This window comes from Callorhinus ursinus, unplaced genomic scaffold (assembly GCF_003265705.2).
Source record: "Callorhinus ursinus isolate GAN/ISIS: 27379988/994484 unplaced genomic scaffold, GSC_fseal_2.0 scaffold35, whole genome shotgun sequence".
Lineage (NCBI taxonomy): Eukaryota > Metazoa > Chordata > Mammalia > Carnivora > Otariidae > Callorhinus > Callorhinus ursinus.
The window spans coordinates 14,816,505-14,843,176 of NW_027397097.1; the positions used below are offsets into that span (position 1 = coordinate 14,816,505).

The window sequence follows — 26,672 nt, forward strand, 5'->3', positions numbered from 1 at the left end:
AGACAAAGAGAAAATCCTGAAAACAGCTCGGGAGAAGAGATATGTAACCTACAATGGTAAAAATATTAGATTGGCAACAGACCTATCCACAGAGACCTGGCAGGCCAGAAAGGACTGGCAAGATATCTTCAGAGCACTAAACGAGAAAAATATGCAGCCAAGAATACTATATCCAGCTAGGCTGTCATTGAAAATAGAAGGAGAGATAAAAAGATTCCAGAACAAACAAAAACTAAAGGAATTTGGAAACACGAAACCAGCCCTCCAAGAAATATTGAAAGGGGTCCTCTAAGCAAAGAGAGAGCCTAAAAGCAGCAAAGATCAGAAAGGAACACAGACAACATACAGTAACAGTCACCTTACAGGCAATACAATGGCACTAAATTCATACCTTTCAATAGTTACCCTGAATGTAAATGGGCTCAATGCCCCAATCAAAAGACACAGGCTATCAGATTGGATTAAAAAACAAGACCCAACAATATGCTGTCTGCAAGAGACTCATTTTACACCTAAAGACACCCCCAGATTAAAAGTGAGGGGGTGGAAAACCATTTACCATGCTAATGGACACCAAAAGAAAGCTGAGGCAGCAATCCTTATATCAGACAAATTAGATTTTAAAACAAAGACTGTAATAAGAGATGAGGAAGGACACTATATCCTACTTAAAGGGTCTATCCAACAAGAAGATCTAACAATTATAAATATCTATGCCCCTAACTTGGGAGCAGCCAATTATATAAGGCAATTAATAACAAAAGCAAAGAAACACATTGACAACAATACAATAATAGTGGGGGACTTTAACAGCCCCCTAAATGAAATGGACAGATCATCTAAGCAAAAGATCGACAAGGAAATAAAGACTTTAAATGACACACTGGACCAAATGGACTTCACAGACATATTCAGAACGTTCCATCCCAAAGCAACGGAATACACATTCTTCTCTAGTGCCCATGGAACATTCTCCAGAATTGATCACATCCTAGGTCACAAATCAGGTCTCAACTGGTACCAAAAGACTGGGATTATTCCCTGCATCTTTTCAGACCACAATGCTTTGAAACTAGAACTCAATCACAAGAGGAAAGTCGAAAAGAACTCAAATACATGGAGGCTAAAGAGCATCCTACTAAAGAATGAATGGGTCAACCAGGAAATTAAAGAATTTTAAAAATTCATGGAAACCAGTGAAAATGAAAACACAACTGTTCAAAATCTTTGGGATACAGCAAAGGCAGTCCTGAGAGGATAGTATATAGCAATACAAGCCTTTGTCAAGAAACAAGAAAGGTCTCAAATACACAAACTAACCCTACATCTAAAGGAGCTGGAGAAAGAACAGCAAATAAAGCCTAAACCCAGCAGGAGAAGAGAAATAATAAAGATCAGACAGGAATCAATGAAATAAAACCAAAAGAACAGTAACAGATCAACAAAACTAGGAGCTGGTTCCTTGAAAGAATTAAAAAGACTGATAAACCCCTGGCCAGACTTATCAAAAAGAAAAGAGAAAGGACCGAAATCAACAAAATCATGAATGAGAGAGGAGAGATCACAACCAACACCAAGGAAATACAAACAATTATAAGAACATATTATGAGCAACTCTATGCCAGCAAATTAGATAACCTGGAAGAAATGGGTGCATTCCTAGAGATGTATCAACTACCAAAATTGAACCAGGAAGAAATAGAAAACCTGAACAGACCTATAACCACTAAGGAAATTGAAGCAGTCATCAAAAATCTCCCAAGAAACAAAAGCCCAGGGCCAGATGGCTTCCCAGGGGAATTCTATCAGACATTTAAAGAAGTATTCGTACCTATTTACTGAAACTGTTCCAAAAATAGAAATGGAGGGAAAACTTCCAAACTCATTTTATGACGCCAGCATTACCTTGATCCCAAAATAAGATAAACACCCCATCAAAAAGGAGAATGACAGACCATTATCCTTGATGAACATGGATGCAAAAATTCTCACCAAAATACTAGCCAGTAGGATCCAACAGTACAATAAAAGGATTCTTCACCATGACCAAGTGGGATTTATCCCTGGGCTGCAAGGTTGGTTCAACATCCACAAATCAAGCAATGTCATACAATACATTAATCAAAGAAAGAACAAGAATCATATGATCCTCTCAGTAGATGCTGAAAAAGCATTTGACAAAGTACAGCATCCTTTCTTGATCAAAACTCTTCAGGGTATAGAGACAGAGAGTACATACCTCAACATCATAAAAGCCATCTATGAAAAACCCACAGTGAATATCATTCTCAATGGGGAAAAACTGAGAGCTTCCCCCTAAGGTCAGGAATGTGGCAGGGATGTCCACTCTCACCACTGCTATTCAACGCAGTACTAGAAGTCCAGCCTCAGCAATCAGACAACAAAAAGAAATAAAAGGCATCCAAATTGGCAAAGAAGAAGTCAAATTCTCACTCTTTGCAGATGATAGGATACTTTATGTGGAAAATCCAAAAGACTCCACCCCAAAACTGCGAGAACTCATACAGGAATTCAGTAAAGTGGCAGGATACAAAATCAATGCACAGAAATCAGTGGCATTCCTATACACCAAGACAGAAGAAAGAGAAATTAAGGAGTTGATCCTATTTACAATTGCACACAAAACCATAAGATACCTAGGAATAAATCTAAACAAAGAGGCAAAGAATCTGTACTCAGAAAACTATAAAATACTCATGAAAGAAATTGAGGAAGACACAAAGAAATGGAAAAACGTTCCATGCTTATGGACTGGAAGAACAAATATTGTGAAGATGTCAATGCTACCTAGAGCAATCTACACATTCAATGCAATCCCCATCAAAATACCATCCATTTTTTTCAAAGAAATGGAACAAATAATCCTCAAATTTGTATGGAACCAGAAGAGACCCCCAATAGCCAGAGGAATATTGAAAAAGAAAAGCAAAGCTGGTGGCATCACAATTCCAGACTTCAAGCTCTATTACAAAGCTGTCATCATCAAGACAGTATGGTACTGGCACAAAAACAGACACATAGATCAATGGAACAGAATAGGGAGCCCAGAAATGGACCCTCGACTTTATGGTCAACTAATCTTCGACAAAGCAGGAAAGAATGTCCAATGGTTAAAAGACAGTCTCTTCAACAAATGGTGTTGGGAAAATTGGACAGCCACATGTAGAAGAATGAAACTGGACCATTTCCTTACACCATACACAAAAATAGACTCCAAATGGTTGAAAGACCTCAATGTGAGACAGGAGTCCATCAAAATCCTAAAGGAGAACACAGGCAGCAACCTCTTTGACCTCAGCCGCAGCCACTTCTTCCTAGAAACATCGCCAAAGGCAAGGGAAGCAAGGGCAAAAATGAACGATTGGGATTTCATCAAGATAAAAAGCTTTTGCACAGCAAAGAAACAGTCCACAAAACCAAAAGACCACCGACAGAATGGGAGAAGATATTTGCAAATGACATATCAGATAAAGGGCTAGTATCCAAAATCTATAAAGAACTTATCAAACTCAACACCCAAAGAACAAATGATCCAATCAAGAAATGGGCAGGAACAGACATTTTTCCAAAGAAGACATCCAAATGGCCAACAGACACATGAGAAAGTGCTCAACATCGCTCGGCATCAGGGAAATCCAAATCAAAACCTCAATGAAATATCACCTCACACCAGTCAGAATGGCTAAAATTAACAAATCAGGAAAGGACAGATGTTGGTGGGGTTGCGGAGAAAGGGGAACCCTCCTACACTGTTGATGGGAATGCAAGGCGGTGCAGCTACTCTGGAAAACAGTATGGAGGTTCCTCAAAAATTGAAAATAGAGCTACCATATGATCCAGCAATTGCACTACTGGGTATTTACCCCAACGATACAAATGTAGGGATCCGAAGGGGTACATGCACCCCGATGTTTATAGCAGCAATGTCCACAATAGCCAAACTGTGGAAAGAGACTAGATGTCCACCGACAGATGAATGCATAAAGAAGGTGTGGTATATATACAATGGAATATTATGCAGCCATCAAAAGGAATGAGACCTTACCATATGCAATGATGTGGATGGAACTGGAGAGTGTTATGCTGAGCGAAATAAGTCAATCAGAGAAAGACATGTATCTTATGACCTCACTGATATGAGGATTTCTTAATCTTAAGAAACAAACTGAGGGTTGCTGGAGTGGTGGGGTTTGGGAGGGATGGGGTGGCTGGGTGATAGACATTGGGGAGGGTATGTGCTATGGTGTGCCCTGTGAATTCCGTAAGACTGTTGAATCACAGACCTGTACCGCTGAAACAAATAATACATTATATGTTAAGAAAAAGAAGAAGATAGTAAGGGAAAAATGAAGGGGGGAATTAGGAGGGGGAGAGAAACCATGAGAGACGATGGACTCTGAGAAAGAAACTGAGGGTTCTAGAGAGGAGGGGTGCAGGGATGGGTTAGCCTGTTGATGGGTATTAAAGCAGGCATGTTCTGCATGGAGCACTGGTGTTATACGCAAAGAATGAGTCATGGAACACTACATCAAAAACTAATGATGTAATGTATGGTGATTAACATGGCATAATAATAATAATAAATGAAGGTAAAATAAGAGGTATAAATAAATAAATAAATGGTAAAATAAATTGTTTCCAAACAAACGAAAGCAGAGGGAGTTCATCACCACTAGACCCACCTTAAATGAAATATTGAAATTTCTGCAAGTTGAAATGATAAGATGCTAATTAGTAGCATGAAAAGATATGAAAATATAAAATACCTGGTGAAACTAAGTATATGGCCTCATTCAGAATATTCCAATGCTGTAATATTGTTGTGTATTAATCCCTTAACCCTAGTATGAGGTTTAAGTACTGAAGCACTAAAAATAACTATATCTCTAATAATTTGTTAATGGATACACAATATAAAAAGACATAAACTCTGATATCTTGGAAAATGAGGTGGCTGTAAATGAACAGAGTTTTTACATGCAATTGAAGTTAAGTTATTATTAGTTTAAAATAGACTATTATATCTATAAGAGGTTTTCTGTGAGTCTCGGTAATTAAAAAGAAAAAAACTTATTGTAAATATACACAAGATAAAGAAAAGTGAATCAAAGCATACCATTAGAGAATATCATCAATTCACAAAGATAGCAAAAGAGGAAGAAAAAAGCAAAGGAATCACAAAAGAGCCAGAAAACAATATGATTACATTAGTAGGTCCTTCCCTATCAGTAATTAATTTAAATTTAAATGGACTAAATTCTCCACAAAAGGCATAGAGTGACTGAATGGATTAACAATTTTTAAAAAGACCCAACTACTACTTCCTATAGAGATCCTTTTCACCTTTAAGGACATATACAGACTAAAAGTGAAGACTAAAAAATATATACCCATACAAATGGAAACCAAAATAGAGCAGGGGTAGCTATACTTAATTCAAACAAAACAGACTTTTAGTAAAAAAAAAAAAAAAAAACTGTAACAAGAAGGATGCCTGGGTGGCTCAGTCAGTTAGCATCTGCCTTCAGGTCCGATCATAATCTCAGGGTCCTAGAATCGAGTTTCATATTGGAAGTCTTCCAAAATGTTGAAGAGGAAGTATTACTCCCAAACTCATTTTACAAAACCAGGATTACCCTGATACCAAAATCAGAAAAGAATACCACAAGAAAAGAAAAGAAAATTACAAGGCAACATCCCTGATGAATATAGATGTAAAAATCTTGAACAAAATATTAGCAAACAAAATTCAACAATATATTAAAAAGATTATATACCATGATCAAGTGGAACTTATCCCTGGGATGCAAGGATGTTTCAATATATGCAAAACAATCAATATGAAAAACTACATTAATAAAAGATAAAAATCGTACATCTCAATAGACGCAGAAAGGCATTCAACAAAATTCAACATCCTTACAGGCTAAAAATTCTCAACAAACTAGATATAGAAAGAACATATCACAACATAATAAGGGCCATATACAACAAACACATACAAACATAATAATCAATGATAAAATGTTCCTTATCCCCCTAAGATGAGGAATAAGACAAGGGTGCCTACTCTCACCACTCCTATTCAACATAATACTGGAACTCCTAGCCAGAGCAATTAAGGAAGAAAAAGAAATAAAAGGCATCCAAATTGGAAAGGAAGAAGTAAAACTGTGGTTTTTTTGAAGATAGCATAATCTTATATATAGAAAAGTCTCAAGACTCCACTAAAACATTAGAACTAATAAATGAATCCAGTAAAGTCACAGGGATACAAAGTGAATAAACAAAAATCAGTTATGTTTCTATACACTATGAACAATCTGAAAAAGAAATACAGCAGTCCCACCTTATACACAATTTTGCTTTTCCTGGTTTCAATTAGCCACAGTCAACCACAGTCCAGAAGCAGAGGATTCTCCTTTAGACTTATCATCAGGTCAATAGTAGCTTAGTGCTACATCACAATGCCTACATCATCCACCTCATTTCATCATGTAAATATGTTATCAACACATACTATCAGAAGAATAATGAGTATAGTATATTTTGAAAATGAAAGGGAGTGAGAGATACCACATTCACACAACTTTTACTTTTGTTATAATTATTCTATTTTATTATTAGTTATTGTTATTAATTCTTACTCTGTCTAATTTATAAGTTAAACTTTATCATGGGTATGTATACATAGGAAAAAAACAAAATATATAGAGATTTGGTACTATCCATGGTTTCGGCATCCTCTGGGGATTTGGAATGTATCCCCATAAATAAGGGGGGACTACTGTAAAGAATATAATATAATTTACAATTGCATCAAAAAGAATAAAATACTGGGGCCCCTGGGTGGCTCAGTCAGTTAATCATCTGCTTTCTGCTCAGGTCATGATCCCAGGGTCCTAGGATTGAGCCCCGCATTGGGCAACTTGCTCAGCAGGGACCCTGCTTTTCCCTCTGCCTGCTGCTCCCCTTGCTTGCGCTCTCTCTCCCTCTGTCAAATAAATAAATACAATCTTATGAAAAAAGAATAAAATACATATGAATAATCTTAACCAAGGAGGTGAAAGACCTGTACACTGAAAACTATAAGACATTAATAAAAGAAGTCGAGGAAGATGCAAAAAAATGGAAAGATATCCCAGGTTCATGGATTTAAGAATTAATATTGTTAAAATGTCTGTATCACCCAAAGCCATATCTATGGATTCAATGCAATCCCTATCAAATTTCCAATGGCATTTTTTCACAGAAATTTTTTTTAAAAAAATACTAAAATTTGTATGGAACCACAAAAGATCCTGAATAGCCAAAGCAATCTTGGAAAGAATAAAGGTGGAGTCATCACACTTCCTGATATCAAACTATATTATAAATCTGTAGTAATCAAAATAGTATCGACCATAAAAACAGACCAGTGGAACATAACTGAGAGCACTGAAATAAACCCATGCATATACGGTCAATTAATATTTGATAAGGGAGCCAAGAATACTCATTACAGAAAGGATAGTTTCTTTAATACATAGTATTTGAAAAACTAGATATTCATATCCAAAAAAAAATTTCTTTTCATTATCTTACATCACTCACAAAAATTAACTCAAAATATATTAAGGAAGGTCTGAATGTAGGACCTGAAACAATAAAACTCCTAAAAGAAAACACAGGTGGTGCCTGGGTGGCTCAGTTGGTTAAGCAACTGCCTTCGGCTCAGGTCATGATCCTGGAGTCCCAGGATCGAGTCCCGCATCGGGCTCCCTGCTCAGCGAGGAGCCTGCTTCTCCCTCTAACCCTCCCCGCTCTCATGTACTCTCTCTCTCCCTCTCATTCTCACTCTCTCAAAATAAATAAATAAATCTTTAAAAAATAAATAAATAAATAAATAAATAAAAGAAAACACAGGGATAAAGCTCTTGACATGGACTTGGCAACATTTTTTTTGGAAAGACACCAAGAATACAAGCAATGAAAGCAAAAGCCAACATGTGGAACTAAATCAAACTGAAAGGCTTCTGCACAGTGAAAGAAATAATCAACAAAATAAAAAAGCAAACTACAGGATGGAGGAAGATCATTGCAAGACATATATCTGCTATAGGGTCCTATACAAAATATTTAAGAAACTCCTACAACTCAATAGCAAAAATATATAAAAAAGAAGAAGAGTGGGGAAAAAAGAAAGAAGAAAAGAAAAACCCACAAATGATCCAATTAAAAACAAGCAAATGACCTGAATAGACATTTTTCCAAAAAAAAGACATATAAATGGTTAAAAGTGCCTGAAAAATGTTTAATGTCATTAATCATTAGGGAAATGCAAATCAAAACCACAATGAGGTATCATCTCACACTTGATAGCATAGCTATTATCAAAAAGACAAGAAGAAAAGGGAAGAGAGAAAGAAACCCTTTTGTACTCTTGGTAGGAATGTAAATTGGTACAGTCTTTACAGAAAACAGTATGGAGTTTCCTCGAAAAATTATAAGCAGTACTATATGATCCAGTAATCCCACTACTAGATATTTATCTGAAGGAACAGAAGTCACTATCTTGAAGAGATACCTGCATCCCCATGATCATTGCAATAGCCAAGACGTGAAAACAACCTAAGTATCCACTGTTGGATAAATGAATAAAGAAAACATAGGTCCTGCCTGCAGCTCTGGACGAGAATCCAAACCTCATTCCCTCCAGACGTACTGAGGACATGTGGGCTTCGGACTAAGAGAGCCTGCATCTGCAAGAGTTCAAGCACTAAGGAGGCAAAACTGAGGATGGAGAAAGGAGCCATGAAGATTCCAGTCCTGTGCACAATTTCCAGTCTCACCTTTCATGAAGCCCCAAACCTTCACCTACAGTGATCTCCACTCCAACAAATACGCAGTGCCCTCTACAAGAAATGCAGAGGACTCACCTCCTCTCCCATGGTCAAAAGTAAGAAGACTATGACTACAGTTGTTAATAAAAAACACACAAATACAGATATCTTATGGATAAGAAAAACCAAAAGTATTGAGTTTTATATGTTAATTAGTCCACAGCATCCAGAGTTATTTAATTCCCTCTCTGATTCCAAAGCGTAGAAATCCTGGACCCATGCCACATGTAGACTTTGGTTTTTATCTGTAAGTAAATACTATGGAACTCCTCGGATTTCATTATTCTTGTCTTATACACTAACAATGGTTCTCCAACATTGATAGCAGTCTCCCAGAGCCACATTCCCTTCCTGCTCTTCGTCAACTCTATTTTTTAGATTTGTCTGCCATGGACCTGAATATCAATCAACTAAAAAAAATCTATCTCATAATAGGGTTAATCAATTGAAGGACTTATTCCATTTGAAGGGATCACCCTGACGTCTAGTCCTTAAAATCCCCCGCATCAGAAAGGAGTATAGGGGCCCCTGGGTGGCTCAGTCATTAAGTGTCTGCCTTCAGCTCAGGTCATGATCCCAGGGTCGTGGGATCAAGCCCCGCATCGGGCTCCCTGCTCCGTGGAAGCCTGCTTCTCCCTCTTCCACTCCCCCTGCTTGTGTTCCCTCTCTCACTGTGTCTCTCTCTGTCAAATAAATAAATAAAATCATTAAAAAAAAAAGAAAGGAGGAGTATAATGTTTCATGTACTGTCCCAATCCTCTAGGTCAAGGATATTCAGATAACATAAAATGGCTGGGGTTCAGGAGGAATCTAGTTGCTGTATGTGGTCATTTAATAAAGGCAAAAAGAAAAAAGAAAATAAAATATGTTACACACACACACACACACACACACACACACACACACTAGAATACTATTTAGCCATTAAGAAAAAAAGAAGGAAATCCTGCCATTTGTAACAACATGAGTGGACTTTGAGGGCATTACTCTAAGTGAAATAAGTGAGACAGAGAAAGACAAATGGTATATGATCTCATCTAAATGTGGAATCTAAAATAAACTGAACTCATATTAACAAAGAGAATAAATTGATGGTTGCTATGGGCTGGGGGATACAGGAAGAGTTGATGGTCAAAGAGTACAATCTTCCAGTTACAAGAGGAATAATTCTGGGGATCTACTGTGCAACATGGTGACTATAGTTAATAACACTACATTGTATATGTGAAAGTTGCTACGAGAAAGTAGATCTTAAATATTCTCACTATAACACCAACAGCAAAAACATGGTAATTACATGAGGTTATGTTAACTAACCTACTGGGTTATCATTTCACAAAGTAAGACAGACACTATAATCTAGTAATTCCACATCTCTGTGTTTAGTTTAGAGAAACACAGGCAAATATGTCTCAAAGCATGTATGAGAAGGTTCTAGTCACAATAAACAAACAAACAAAAAGAAACATCCTAGATATTCATCAATAGACTATGGACAAGAAAGTTTTGTAATGCTCTTATAATGAAATACTATGAAGCACTGGAAAAAAAATTGATGAAAAGGAGCTACAACAACTATGCATAAGGATAAATCTCATAGACATAATATGAAATGAAAAAGGCAAATTATGGCAAGGCAAATGCAATGTAATAACATTAAATATAGCTTGAAATATGCAAAATAAAATATCTTATTTATGGATACACATGTGTAATAAGACCATAAATAACACACACTTAAGTATTTTTAAACCAATGAACAAAAAGTCCCCAAATGTTAACTGCTTTGCCACTAAAACATTCAAAAATATAAATTCATAATGAGGTCCAGAGGAATGAGTACTTTACCAAGAACACACACAAGTTGATTAGAAAACAAGTACACTATAAATGGTAATGACAACTAAATAAAAAGAAGTTGTTCTGGAGTCTTTAGAGTTTTTTTAACTGCACATAGAAATAAAAACTAAATGTCACATTTAAATACTTTTAAACTATACTGCACACAGGTAAAAAAAAATGCTATATGCACATTTAAGTAAAATTTCTCTGAAAGAGGCAAAATGGATAGTATAAGTAGAATGAGACTAAATTTTCTCAGATCTGCACTGAAATCCTGATTCTGCCTCACTGTGTGGTCTTAGCAAGTCATTAACATATCTCAAACTCAGTTTTTCCATCTGTGAAATCCTCTGAACTTCAGTTTCCTCATTTGTAAAATTCCTACTCAATCATATTTTCAAAAGGTTTGTGCTTCTATTTGATGTCTGGCACATAGTAAGTAGGTGCTCAGTAAATGATGCCTATATCAGTAGTCTGATATAGACAGAACAGAGTCTGATCAATAGAATAGAAATTAAGACAAAAACTGATATTGATGTTGGTTAAGCTATTTATTTTTTTATTATTACAATTTACTACTGAAAATGAACCATCCAAATGGATGAAGACATACTGTGGTGTTCAAAACATACTACACTACAGACCTTCATATTCAATATGGGAAATCGTGACTAAAGTACCCCCCACATACATTTATTTGTATTCTCCTTTTCCTTTAACATTGATATTCTATTTATACTTTTAAAATTTGTTTTGAAAACAGATGAACATAGGAGAAAGGAAGAAAATATAAAATAAGATAAAAACAGGGAAGCAAATACAAGAGACTCTTAACCAAAGGAAACAAACTGAGGGTTGCTGAAGGGGAGGTGGTGGGGAGACAGGGTAACAGGGTGATGGGCATTAAGGATGGGCACTTGATGTGATGAGCAGTAGGTGTTGATATAACTGATGAATCACTAAATTCTACCTCGGTAACTAATAATACACTATATGTTAACTAAACTGAATTTAAATAAAAAATAAAATAAAATAAAATTTGTTTTTCTTTTTTGTATTCCCATTTTCCTTTAATATTGATATTCTATTTATATTTTAAATTTTTGTTTTGCTTTTCATCATCTCAAATTCCTTTTAGAAAAGTATAAAAAATAAATACACATAAATAAATTTAAGTTCCTCTTTGCTTTTTTTCCATGTTATATAAAAGTAGCAAGATACATTTTCACCAAAACTGGAGGGTATGTTTGGGATGATCTGGCTTAAAATATAGACTACAAGGCATACTAAAGGTCACTGAGTGACCCTGGAGAGGTACCTCATAAAGATAAATAGTCATTTTTTTGCAGTTGGACCTGAGGTACAATAAGTGGCTCAACAACTGCTGATAGGGAGAAACATGCCATATTGTTAAGATACAGAAAGAAAAAACAAACTCCAATTCCAAATATGTGCCCCAAATTAAAAGTCACAAGGTCAGATATTCCAAGTTGACTTTTGATGGAGTGGCTTCTCAGGGACACAATTCTATGTGTCATCCCATAAGGTCAACAAAAAACAGGCATTAATTTAATTAACTATGGTTAATGATTTTCCTGAGTCACACTGACAGGCCAATATAAATAAATGTATCAATAAAAAATAAGAAACAACTACTAAACAGGAGGTTTATGAACAAGCTACTGATGAGCTGGTAAAAGTACTTGAAAAAATTATATGGTGGCAGTATATAAGGTGCATCACAGTGGATTAAAACCAGCAGATTTGGAACTGGCTTTGAAAACTTTTCAAGTACACCTCATCTTTGCTTATTTCCATCTTACAGCATTTGAAGTTGTTGCTATCTCTGCTTGGAATTCTCTTCACGATTCTCTTCTTTGGCCTTAGTCTTCATTTCATTCAGTTTCTGCTTAAATGTCTGAGAGACCTCAGAGAGACCTTCTTTAACTTCATCTAAAGTATCCCTATCATTCCTTTTTATCTTACCCTGCTTTATTTTCCTTTACAACATTTATTGATTTTTTTGGTAAATTATACATACTCTGAATAAGGGGGAAAGGAGATACTCAATAATTTTCTGAGCAAAATCACTTACTCTGTTTAGTTATGTCATAAATTTGCAGCCTAAAACCTAGGTTGATATGAGTACCAGGAAAATCTGAACCACAATTTTTATCTCATCCACTTCATTGCTTTAAGTAAAAAAGCATATGTAAACAAGAAGAAAAAAAAATAAGCAGTGTTTGAATTTGAAGGGTTTTTAATCTTAAAAATCAGACGGTGTCCTACATTAGGCTGCTGACATACTTTTTCTATATTATATAAGCTTACAAAATACTCCTGGAAAATGTTTTCAATGTGTTTTACTCCTGGAAAATATCTTCAATGTGTTTTATCTTTAGAGGGTCCAAAGATTAATGAACCTCATAAAAATGATAAATTAAGGATTTCAGAAGCACATTTGCAAACTAAACCATTAAAGAGTCTGAGCTTAGAAAAAGTTAAGGCTAAATGTAAAAGACAAAATTATGAAACTCTCAAAGAAATACAGAAGACTATATTCATAACCTCAGGTTGTGGAAGATTTTTTTAAACCTAGACACAAAAAGTACCAACCACAAAGTAAAAGTGATACCATAAAAATAACGAAAAAAATACCATAAAATAGGATACCTATATTATGTATAAATAACAAAAAAGAACTTATTCCCAGATTTAATGACCAACTCCCACAAATCAATAAGAAAAAGGCAGCCTAGTAGAAAAACGGTCAAAAAGCTTGAACAGGCACTTTACTATATATATAGCCAAAAAACATACAAACTGATTTTTAACTTCATTAGTAATCAAAGCAATGCCAATTAAAACCACAATGAGCCAATGCCTAACCACTAGACTGACAAAAATACTAATAATATAAGTTTGGACAAAAATATGGAACAATGTGAAATCATCACTGTTGCAGAAGTCTAAAGTTGTACATTTTGGAAACACTTCAGCAATACCTACTTAAATAGAAGAATCACATTCTCTGAAATCAGCAATTCATCTTTTAGAAATATACCCTATAAAAACCCATGTGCATCAGGATATACACACAAAAATTCTCTTAGCTGTTTATCAGCTGAAGAATGGATACATTATGGCATAATCATACTATACAATACAATACAGCAGTAAAAATAAACAAATTAACTATTAACTATTCCCTACAACATAGATGAATCTCACAAACATAATCCTGTATGAAAGAATAAAAACCCAAGAGGGGCTCTGTGGTGGCAGCCGTGGCGGCGGCGGCGGCAGTAGCGGCTAGTTGTCCGCACCATGAACGGCTTCAGCAGCGAGAAGCGCGCCGCGCCTTTCACCCTCGAGTACCGAGTCTTCCTCAAAAATGAAAACGGACAATATATATCTCCATTTCATGATGTTCCAATTTATGCAGATAAGGATGTGTTCCACATGGTAGTTGAAGTACCACGCTGATCTAATGCAAAAATGGAGATAACTACAAAAGACCCTTTAAACCCAATTAAACAAGATGTGAAAAAAGGAAAACTCCATTACGTTGCAAATTTGTTCCTTATAAAGGATATATCTGGAACTATGGTGCCATCCCCCAGACTTGGGAAGACCCAGGACACAATGACAAAGACCCCATTGATGTGTGTGAAATTGGAAGTAAGGTATGTGCAAGAGGTGAAATAATTAGGGTGAAAGTTCTGGGCATACTGGATATGATGGATGAAGGGGAAACTGACTGGAAAGTCATTGCCATTAATGTGGATGATCCTGATGCAGCCAATTACAGTGATAATGATGTCAAGCGGCTGAAACCTGGCTACCTGGAAGCTACTGTGGCCTGGTTTAGAAGGTACAAGATTCCGATGGAAAACCAGAAAACCAGTTTGCTTTCAATGCAGAATTTAAAGATAAGGATTTTGCAATTGATATTATTAAAAGCACTCATGACCATTGAAGAGCATTAGTGACAAAGAAAACCGATGGAAAGGGAATCAGTTGCATGAATACTACAGTGTCTGAGAGCCCCTTCAAGTGTGATCCCAATGCTGCCAAAGCTATTGTGGATGCTTTACCACCACTATACTGCCTGCACAGTACCAACAGATGTGGATAAGTGGTTCCATCACCAGAAAAACTAATGAATATTCTGTGGAATACAAGCTGATATCGCTGCATCTTATTCATCTGGAGTATTAGATGCAAAAGTGGTAGCTTTTCAAAGCTTTAAATTCTTAGAACTAATCTAAAGCAAATTCTGCTGCGACAAATATATTCAGAATGTCATGCATCTAAAAGCATTTTTCATATCTCAACTAAGATAACTGTTAGTACATGTTTCAATATCAAAGCAGTTGTAATTTGGAAGTCATTTGTGAATAAATGTGCAAGACGAGTGCATGTTGGATATATATGTTTACCATGTGTTAGAAAATAAAATTATTTTGCTGAAAAAAAAAGAATAAAGACCTAAAAGAATACATAATTTTTTTCAATTCATATAATGTTCATAAGCAAGCTAACTAAACTACATATTTAAGGATGCATACAGAAGTGATAAAGCTTTAAAAAAAAAAAAGGCAAAAAAAAAAAGACAACCATAAAACTCAATATAACAGATGCTTCTAGGACTAAGAAAAAAGTTAGAAATTGGGAAGACAGAAGTGAGGCTTTGGGGTAGTGCTAGTGTTCTATTTCTTAATCCACACAGGAATTACACAGATGTTTGCTTATGGGTATTAATTATACTTTACAGTTATATACTTTTTTGTTTTCAAAAAATGTTAAATTTTAAAAGATTGATAAAAATTATAGTTTTATTTGACACTTTTTCTCTCATTCCCCTATTTATGATCCATCAGCAAATCCTAATGCCAATGATCACAATATATCCAACATCTACCCACTTCTTACCTCTTTGGTTTAAATTAATATTCTCTTTGTGTTCCACTGCAGTAGTCTTTTAACTGGTCTCCCTACTTCTACCACCTTCCCCCATTCCCTATTCTTCATAGAGTATCCAGGGTGGGTCTTTTAAAACATAAATCAGATCACATCCTTCCTCTGCTCAAACATTCTGTTGCAGTCAAACTGTCATGCTTGCTGTTTCTCCAATATGCCATGCATATTCCTACCTCAGAGCCTTTGCACTTGCTATTCTCTCTGCCTGATCCACTCTAGAGCCAGATATTTGCTCAGAAATTTCTGGTTTGGGCAGGAATGTCACTTTTTCAGAAATGTCTTCTCTCTACCTTACATAACACTCTTTATCTCCCTATTGTGCCTTATTTTTTTATGGTGCATAAGATGACATATTTAATATTTTATTTATTTTATATCTCTCCTCACTGAGTTATAGGGTCCATGAGAATAAGAATTTCATCTATTTTGTGAACTGATGCATTTCTAGCTTCTAGAATAATAAACAGCATATAAATACACTCAGTATTTTTTGAGTTGATTAAAAAACTAAAACAAATATACCAAAGTTCTAACAGTATATCTGGGTAGAGGGTAAATATCTTCTTGATCTCTGTATATTCCAAATACTCTACTTTGAATTTGTGTTTTTATAATCAGAAAAATAAGCTATTGTTCTAAGACAGAAAAATAATACCTAGCTTAGTACCTGACAAATAGCAATCAATAAATTTTTATTAAGTTGTTAATTAATTTAGATGAGGAAGGCTAACAATAACTGACCTTACTTATATATGCACACTTAACTATCTTTGTTGATGTTGAAACATGTAAAAAGTAATATAGTTTACTTAAGATCATCATATTTTCCCACTTTTTGTTTTGCTTCCTCCTAAAACACAAGAAGGGTAAAAGTGGATTTTTATCATGAAATGCTGTCCAGGAAATCTTTACTCTGTATCACTGATTTTGAAGCTTATGGTTTCACTTACACAAAAAATTTCAGTGATTTTTTCAGGGTTTACATAGATGGATTTCTTTTACTCACGGTGCAAGGAATCCTGATTCTGTCTGCACCTAAGTCCTGGAAAGAAACAAGAACTACAGCTTTTCTTCAAAAAGACAACTTATATAGAAATTAAACCAACACATGTTAAAGGAGCCAAAAGCCTAAAATATCACACTCAAGAGACTAGTCTAGCTCACAAAAGCTATTTCTTATTCTAACATGAATTTCTAAAACCTGTAAGCACTCTCACAATTTGGGAGCATTATTTTCAGAACTAACTGCCTCAATGTATGAAGCACATTGACTATCTGAATGCATGCAGAGGAGAGCAAGCAACCAAGATGTAAAAAGCTCTGGTGTGTCATAGAAAGAGAATTTAAAGACAAGATATATGGAACATTTCCTTCTGAGAGAAAAAAAAAATCTAGCTGTCTCAAAATTTTTGAAGCATTACCATGTAGAAGTAAAATTTTCCTATATATCCAAAAGGCAGACCTATGATCATTTCATTCAACAAATATTTACTTCAGAGTTGCCATGTGGCAGACTCTGTTCTATGTACTAATAGCATATAGTGAACAAAAACACTGAGGTAATGGGTTAAAAAGCCATTCATCGGGATGCCTGGGTGGCTCAGTCATTAAGCATCTGCCTTCAGCTCAGGTCATGATTCCAGGGTCCTGGGATCAAGCCCCTCATCAGGCTCCCTGCTCAGTGGGAAGACTGCTTCTCCCTCTCCCACTCCCCCTGTTTGTGCTCCCTCTCTCGCTGTCTTTCTCTCTGTCAAATAAATAAAAAAAATTTTTTAAAGCCGTTCATCTATTAATCATTGATTAATTAGAATCACAATTGTGATATAAACTAAAAGAAGAGGTACAGAGCACCATGAGTGTATATAACAAGAGGATTTAATCTAATCGGGAAGGTCATAGAAGAAGTAACTGAAATGATTCTGCTAAAATCTAAAGATAAAGGTTAGTTTGGTGAAAGATGAAAGGAGATTGGGAAGAGAGCTTTCTAGGCTGAAGAATAGCACATGGAAAGACCCTATAGAATCAAATAAAGAGGGGCACCTGGGTTGCTCAGTCGTTAAGCATCTGCCTTCAGCTCAGGTCATGATCCCAGGGTCCTGAGATCGAGCCCCACATCCAGCTCCCTGCTCAGCAGAAAGCCTGCTTCTCTCTCTCCCACCTCTCTCTCTGTCTCTCTGTCAAATAAATAAAAATAAAATCTTTTTTAAAAAATCAAATAAAGAAAGAAAAACTAAAAAAAACAGTGTGGCTAGAACTGACTGGTTAAGAATCATATAATATAAAGCTGAAGATACAGGCAGGGCCAGACTATAAAGAACTAGTAGGCCATAATACAGAATTTGTTTTTATTCTAAGAACAATAAGAAGCCAATAGGTTGTGGAGTTATTAACTTCAAGAATTCAATAACATCTATCTAAGAAAGAAGATTATAAGAATTTTACCACTAAAGCCATCCAACACTAAAATGGTCTGCCTCAGAGACTGAGCATCCCCTTTAGCTAGTAATCAAGTAGAACCTGAATGATCACCTTTCAAGAATGGTATATAAGGAATAAAACACATCCTGAAATGTTACTCCTAAAGGTTTCATTCCTGAAATTCAATGATTCGATTATTTAAATGCCAAATACAGATTTTACAAAAACACTCTAAAACCTGAAGCTTCAAAATGGAGTATTTGTTGTTCATATCAACATGCAGAATTAAAATATTCAACTGCTGTTCCCTGGTATTTCTCCAGAAGGATCACAATGTTACACAATGGTAGATCCATTTTCAGTCTGGACTGCCATCGAGGAATGGCTCTTTCTCCACGTCCACTGTCAAGACACAGGCAGAGGGTAAGCCTAATGGGAGGAGTGCTCAGCAAAAGATAACTGGTGGGACAAGTTTGAGGGTATTAGAGAAACAGAGATAACAAAGAACTCCACCCTGGAGCAGAACAAAGATTATTTTCTTGGCCACATGGCTGAAGGGTTCTTATCTCTCCCTTAGCAAAGTAAATAGAAGAAGATAACAGAACACCCTATGTAAGTATTTTACTTGAAGTAAATATGTATGCTGAAATTATCTGAAGAATAAATGCATAGAGTTCTTATTCTAGAATATAGGTTCAGATATTAAAAACTAATATTTTATTGTCTTCATCAATAATTAAGTGCCTATGGATGCCATCTCTATAAATAATATAATCTGATTTATCTATTGATAATATAAACATATCTATTGATAACATAAGTTAAACAGTGCCTATTTTACTATTCGCTGTCAAAAGTGGACAAAATCATCACTTAATAAAGCACTATCTTCACGAGGCTCATTTCTGCTGAAAGTAGTATGCTATGTTATACTAGTACTAACTTCTTCATATCATATTGTTGACATGATAGTTGGTGCACAAGAAAGTATATGGGACATTCACTTACCGGAGGTTCTCCAAATGGCTTATTACCACCCCCAGCCCCTTCTCATTTCAATGTCTAATTCTTTCCTATCATATATCATATAGTATCATACATATTCCATCAAAATTTGAATTCTTTCCATTTTGAACTCTCTTTTCTATTTAGCCAGAATCATTTTGAATTCTAACACAGTGCTTAAAATGACAGCCTGATGCCATCTATAAGTTTGATGTTCATGGTCTCTGTTCCATCACTTAAATCATTGAGGAAAATTACAAGAACAAGAACCAGCTTTTTGCTTTCAGAAGTCCATTTATAAAAGACTAAATCACTTAAGAATAAGTATCAATGCAATATCAGTGCCATGAATACAGAATATATGGGTCAGGGATATTTGCTCTGCACATGAAGAGAAGTCACAGAAATGAAGCAGGAAATAAACACTCACCAGCTCAATTATAGGTCTAGATTAAGAATAAGCTTATTTTTGTTACTGTCTATTCATCTGGATAACGTTGGAATTACTTTTATTCTGAAACACCCACACACTACAACCACAGTGAACCTCTTGGCTTATAGATTTAATATGTCTACAGAAAAGATATTCAAATTCAGATCTCTTTTTCCTTTAAGTACATCTAACATTTTATATGATCATTACTAAACACAGTAACATTGACATAGGTCAATGACTCTTGATGTTTACAGAAAACAACTTTGAAAGCATAAAATCTAAAAATTGTGGCAGGTAAAATAGAAATTACTGTTTTATTACTAACTACAGCATAATATGACCTAGAAACTGACATTCATTAAGAAATAATAATGACTCCCTTATATAATACAGCTCTTTCTTCTTTCCCCATCTCATCTTTACTTCCTTCCCCCTTGTCCATCCCAGAAGAAAAAAAAATCCCTTAAGGAGCAATAGTGGCCTAAGTTGGAAAACTGAACTTGACACAACTATGTTAGGCTGAGCTGGAATTAACATTGAATAAAAATCCATCCATCCACCCAGGCCTACCCTTTCTCAAACCTCTAAAATACACATTCCTTTTTTTTTTTTCCATCTCTCTCAACTAATAATTCCTCACATCAAACACTCCATATTGCTTAAGCAAATTCAGTAAAAAAATTCTGTCTGTCCACTCCTCTGCACAGTCACTGCCTTAGAAAAACTCACCATTATCTCTGAGTTGTGCTCATCAAAAGCCTCATAACTGGTCTCCATGACACCTTTCATTCTCATCCCACTTTCATTCATTCCCCACACTCCAACCACCCTAACTCTTAAAAAGCATGTACTGATATATCTTGCCCTTGCTTAAAACCTATCAATAGCTTCTTAATGTATTTAGAATAAAATCAAAACTACTTGACATTGTAAACAGGATCCTGCATGATCTTTCACTTGTACATCTCTCCACCCAGTTTCTAGGCCTCTGTCCTCTTTCATCATTTCACTCTAATCAGGCCTTTTGTCACTTCCTGGAATATCCACTCAAAGCTTTCCAACTGCAAGACTTGTGTATTTACTGTTCTCTCTGCCTGAAGCACACCTACCCCACTTCATCTAGCTACTGCCTGATTTTATTGTTTTGCTTTTCTTTTAATGGATCCAAACTGAATTCATTATAATTTGTGGTCCATGCCATAGTCTCATTATTGGTCCATGCAAAGCCTTCTCCATTCTTTTGAGTTTGTTTGCTTGTTTGTTTATAATATAATCAATACCCATGAAGGCATAATTTAACATGAAAACTAGAAACCTGACAATAACTTGCATCCACCTGTATGAGCCTGCCATACTCTATTCCCTGCCGATTGCCACAGAAGATAAAAACCACTATTCTACATTTCTTTTCATCATTCCTTTCTTCTTACTGTGTTTGTGTCTGTATTCTTAGAAAGCCTACTTTAACTTTAAAAACCGTGTATCATGCTGTAAGTAATTTTTTTAACTTTTTCATTCGAAGTTATATTGCTAAGATTCGTCCATATTGATACATATAAGACATACAACACATTGACAGATATGACTGTGTAGCTATTGGTAAATCATTTTGAGTCCTAAGTAAGACTGCATTGTGTGACTTGAACAAAGTGTCCTTTTCTTAACAATACGTAAGAATTCTTTATATATTCTTGACATCCATTCATCTTCTCCAAATTTATAGCTTCACTTTTCCATTTTATTTAGTATTTCTTGTGATGAAAGGAAGGTCATGATTTATTTTTTTTAAAGATTTTATTTATTTATTTGGCAGAGAGAGAGACAGTGAGAGAGGGAACACAAGCAGGGGGAGTAGAAGAGGGAGAAGCAGGCTTCCTGCGGAGCAGGGAGCCCCACACGGGGCTCGATCCTAGGACCCTGGGATCATAAAATGAGCTGAAGGCAGACGCCTAACCAACTGAGCCACCCAGGTGCCCCAGGAAGGTCATGATTTAAAACTTTCCTTTTATAATAAACATTCTTTGTAATTGGCTCAAAATAACTTTCCATATCGTAAGCTTCAAATAATATCCTCCAGTATTTTTTTACTAAACATATTAAACTTTGAATTTGACATTTAAGTCCTGATGAATGTGAAGTTTATTTCTGTGTACGGTAGAAGGTAAATATTCAGTTTTTTCCCATGAAGTAAAACAGTTTTTTTTTTCCACCTAGGTTTATTGAATAGTCCTTTCTTTCCCCATAAATCTGCCATACCACTTCTGTTTTACAGGTATGTGAATTTGTTCTGGACTTCCGATCATATCCCATTGGTCAATTTGTCTATGTCTGTATCAGTACCATACTAAGAATTCTTTACACTAGTCTCATAATAAGTCATTACATATAATAGAGCAAGTCTTCTTCAAGAGTACTTCTTCAGCAATACCTTGGTTATTCTTAGCCCTATAATTTTCAATATACATTTTAAGTTAACTCATCAAGTACCAATGAAAAATGCTTTTGGAATTTCCATTGGAAATACATTGAATCCATAGGTAAATCTGGAGAGAACTGATATTTTTATATTGGTTTCTTACAAATCAAAATGATACATATATCAATTATTTAGGTTTTCTTTAATAACTCTTATTTTAATTTTTATAATTTCCCTGCAACACCTCAGTGGAAAAAAAAAGAATTTTTCAAAAAGGACTGAATGCAAAAAGAAAAAAAAGGCCTAAGATACAGAAAAAAATGACAATAAGGAAAGATTGGACTCTGGATAAATCTAAATAAACACTATATAAAACAATAATAATGCTCCCTCTGGTCCAATATGGCAACATAGAAAGCTCCTGAACTCACCCCCTCCCACAGACACACTGAATCAGTTATAGGATTTTTTGTCCATTGGTGCCCGAGGTTCTTGGTCACATCACTTGCAAGAATGAAGAGGTAGACCAGACAGAGTGGTGGGCAGCAAAGCAAGGTTTATTGAGTGATAGAAAAGCGATAGTACAAAGCTCCCGAAGAGGGAGGGGACCCAAAAGGGTTGCCACCAGATTTTCTGCATCTAGGGGTTCTTATGGGCTTGTTGGCAAGCTGTTTTAATCTGATTAACCCTCCCTGCTCCTGTCATCCAATCAGGTTTTTGTCACCTATCACCTGGGGAAGGGTGGCGGGCTCCTTCCAGGGTGGTGTAAAATCCTTTTAAGGGTGGTTTCCTCTTCGGGCACTAGAGGTGAGAGGGGGCTTGTCCCTGCCTGCCTGCCTTCCAACTATCCTTCATCAAATTTATAGCTACACACAGAACAACTCCCTTGAAAAAAATGCAGAAACTAGCTGAGTGACTCCTACAAATCAGGCAAACAAGAAAAATCCCACATCAAAACAGGGCCCAGTGCAGAGGCAGCAGACAGAAATATCCATCTCCCATTTTTTCCCTGAAAGAGGACTATTTGCATATTTTATAGCTGCAGCCAGAGTATCAGGCTCCTAATTTAGCATACAAATAAGGCCAACTCCGATGCTCCCTGAAGACTGAGGAGGCTGGCAAGAGTCATCTCCACAGTCTTTCTCTGTCTAACTCCATGTCACTGATAGCGCACTGAAAGGAGTTTGTGCACATATCTGTATCCCCAGTGCTGTACAAAGGATGCACTCTTAGATCGCCTGGCTGTGGTGGCAAGGAAGTCTTGCATTTGCAGTTACAATGAAACTGTAGAAAATAAAGAAATGGGGTTTTTTTATTTATTTTATTGTTATGTTAATCACCATACATTACATCATTAGCTTTTGATGTAGTGTTCCACGATTCATTGTTTGTGCATAACACCCAGTGCTCCACGCAGACAATGTGCCATCTTTAATACCCATCACCAGGCTAACCCATCCCCCTACACCCCTCCCCTGTAGAACCCTCAGTGTGTTTTTCAGAGTCCATTGACTCTCATGGTTCCTCTTCCCCCTCCAACTTACTCCCTTTCATTCTTCCCCTCCTGCTATCTTCTTCTTCTTTTTTTTTCTTAACATATATTGCATTATTTGTTTCAGAGTTACAGATCTGTGATTCAACAGTCTTGCACAATTCACAGCACTCATCATAGCACATACCCTCCCCAATGTCTATCACCCAGCCACCCAATCCCTCTCATCCCCGCCACTCCAGCAACCCTCAGTTTGTTTCCTGAGATTAAGAATTCCTCATATCAGTGAGGTCATATGATACATGTCTTTCTCTGATTGACTTATTTCACTCAGCATAACACCCTCCAGTTCCATCCACGTCGTTGCAAATGGCAAGGTCTCATTCCTTTTGATGGCTGCATAATATTCCATTGTGTATATATACCACCTCTTCTTTATCCATTCATCTGTTGATGGACATCTTGACACTTTCCACAGTTTGGCTATTGTGGACATTGCTGCTATGAACATTGGGATGCATGTACCCCTTCGGATCCCTACATTTTTATCTTTGTGGTAAATACCCAGTAGTGCAATTGCTGGATCATATGGTAGTTATATTTTCAACTGTTTGAGGAACCTCCATACTGTTTTCCAGAGGGGCTGCACCAGCTTGCATTCCCACCAACAGTGTAGGAGGGTTCCCCTTTCTCCGCAACCCCGCCAACATCTGTTGTTTCCTGACTTGTTAATTTTAGCAATTCTGACTGGTATGAGGTGGTATCTCATTGAGGTTTTGATTTGGATTTCCCTGATGCGGAACGATGTGGAGCACTTTTTCATGTGTCTGTTGGCCATTTGGATGTCTTCTTTGGAAAAATGTCTGTTCATGTCTTCTGCCCATTTCTTGATTGGATCATTTGTTCTTTGGTGTTGAGTTTGGTAAGTTCTTTATAGATTTTGGATACTAACCCTTTTCTGATACGTCATTTGCAAATATCTTCTCCCATTGCATCCGTTGTCTTTGGTTTTGTGGACTGTTTCTTTTGCTGTGCAAAAGCTTTTTATCTTGATAAAATCACAATAGTTCATTTTTGCCCTTGCTTCCCTTGCCTTTGGCGATGTTTCTAGGAAGACATCGCTGCGGCTAGGGTCAAAGAGGTTGCTGCCTGTGTTCTCCTTTAGGATTTTGATGGACTCCTGTCTCACATTGAGGTCTTTCAACCATTTGGAGTCTATTTTTGTGTGTGGTGTCAGGAAATGGTCCAGTTTCATTCTTCTGCATGTGGCTGTCCAATTTTCCCAACACCATTTGTTGAAGAGACTCTTTTTTCCATTGGACATTCTTTCCTGCTTTGTCAAAGATGAGTTTACCACAGAGTTGAGGGTCCATTTCTGGGCTCTCAATTCTGTTCCATTGATCTATGTGTCTGTTTTTGTGCCAGTACCATACTGTCTTGATGATGACAGCTTTGTAATAGAGCTGGAAGTCCGGAATTGTGATGCCGCCAGCTTTGCTTTTCTTTTTCAATATTCCTCTGGCTATTCGGGGTCTTTTCTGGTTCCATACAAATTTGAGGATTATTTGTTCCATTTCTTTGAAAAAGTGGATGGTATTTTGATGGGGATTGCATTGAATGTGTAGATTGCTCTAGGTAGCATTGACATCTTCACAATATTTGTTCTTCCAATCCATGAGCATGGAACGTTTTTCCATTTCTTTGTGTCTTCTTCAATTCCTTTCATGAGTATTTTATAGTTTTCTCAGTACAGATCCTTTGCCTCTTTGGTTAAATTTATTCCTAGGTATCTTATGATTTTGGGTGCAATTGTAAATGGGATCAACTCCTTGATTTGTCTCTCCTCTGTCTTGTTGTTGGTGTATAGGAATGCCACTGATTTCTGTGCACTGATTTTATAGCCTGCTACTTGACTGAATTCCCGTATGAGTTCTCGCAGTTTTGGGGTGGGGTCTTTTGGGTTTTCCACATACAGTATCATATCATCTGCAAAGAGGGAGAGTTTGACTTCCTCTTCGCTGATTGGGATGCCTTTGATTTCTTTTTGTTGTCTGATTGCTGTGGCTAGGACTTCTAATAGTATGTTGAATAGCAGTGGTGAGAGTGCACATCCCTGCCGCATTCCTGACCTTAGGGGAAAAGCTCTCAGCTTTTCCCCATTGAGAATGATATTTACTGTAGGTTTTTCATAGATGGCTTTTATGATATTGAGGTATGTACCCTCTATCCCAATACTGAGAAGAGTTTTGATCAGGAAAGGATGCTGTACTTTGTCAAATGCTTTTTCTGCATCTATTGAGATGATCATATGATTCTTGTTCTTTCTTTTGTTAATGTATTGTATCACGTTGATTGATTTGCGGATGTTGAAACAACCTTGCAGCACAGGGATAAATCCCACTTGGTCGTGGTGAATAATCCTTTTAATGTACTGTTGGATCCTACTGGCTAGTATTTTGGTGAGAATTTTTGCATCCATGTTCATCAAGGATATTGGTCTGTCATTCTCCTTTTTGATGGGGTCTTTGTCTGGTTTGGGGATCAAGGTAATGGTGGCCTCATAAAATGAGTTTGGAAGTTTTCCCTCCATTTCTATTTTTGGAACAGTTGTAGGAGAATAGGTATTAATTCTTCTTTAAATGTTTGGTGTAGAATTCCCCTGGGAAGCCATCTGCCGCCAGGCTTTTGTTTCTTGGAAGATTTTTGATGACTGCTTCAATTTCCTTAGTGGTTATAGGTCTGTTCAGGTTTTCTGTTTCTTCCTGGTTCAATTTTGGTAGTTGATACATCTCTAGGAATGCATCCATTTCTTCCAGATATCCTATTTGCTGGCATAGAGTTGCTCATAATATGTTCTTATAATTGTTTGTATTTCTTTGGTGTTGGTTGTGATCTCTCCTCTTTCATTCATGATTTTGTTGATTTGGGTCATTTCTCTTTTCTTTTTGATCAGTCTGGCCAGGGGTTTATCAATCTTGTTAATTCTTTCCAAGAATCAGCTCCTAGTTTCGTTGATCTGTTCTACTGTTCTTTTGGTTTCTATTTCATTGATTTCTGCTCTGATCTTTAGTATTTCTCTTCTCCTGCTGGGTTTAGGCTTTAGTTGCTGTTCTTTCTCCAGCTCCTTTAGGTGTAGGGTTAGGTTGTGTATTTGAGACCTTTCTTCTTTCTTGAGAA

At 36.3% G+C, this 26,672-nt stretch overlaps 1 protein-coding gene and 1 pseudogene across 6 annotated transcripts in view; one reads left to right on the plus strand and one right to left on the minus strand.

Annotated features, from left to right (window-relative positions):
* DLG2 (discs large MAGUK scaffold protein 2) overlaps positions 1–26,672 on the minus strand; it is a 2,181,535-nt gene that overhangs the window by 2,080,063 nt on the left and 74,800 nt on the right. The window lies entirely within an intron of this gene.
* LOC112806099 (inorganic pyrophosphatase-like) lies at positions 14,041–15,211 on the plus strand (annotated as a pseudogene).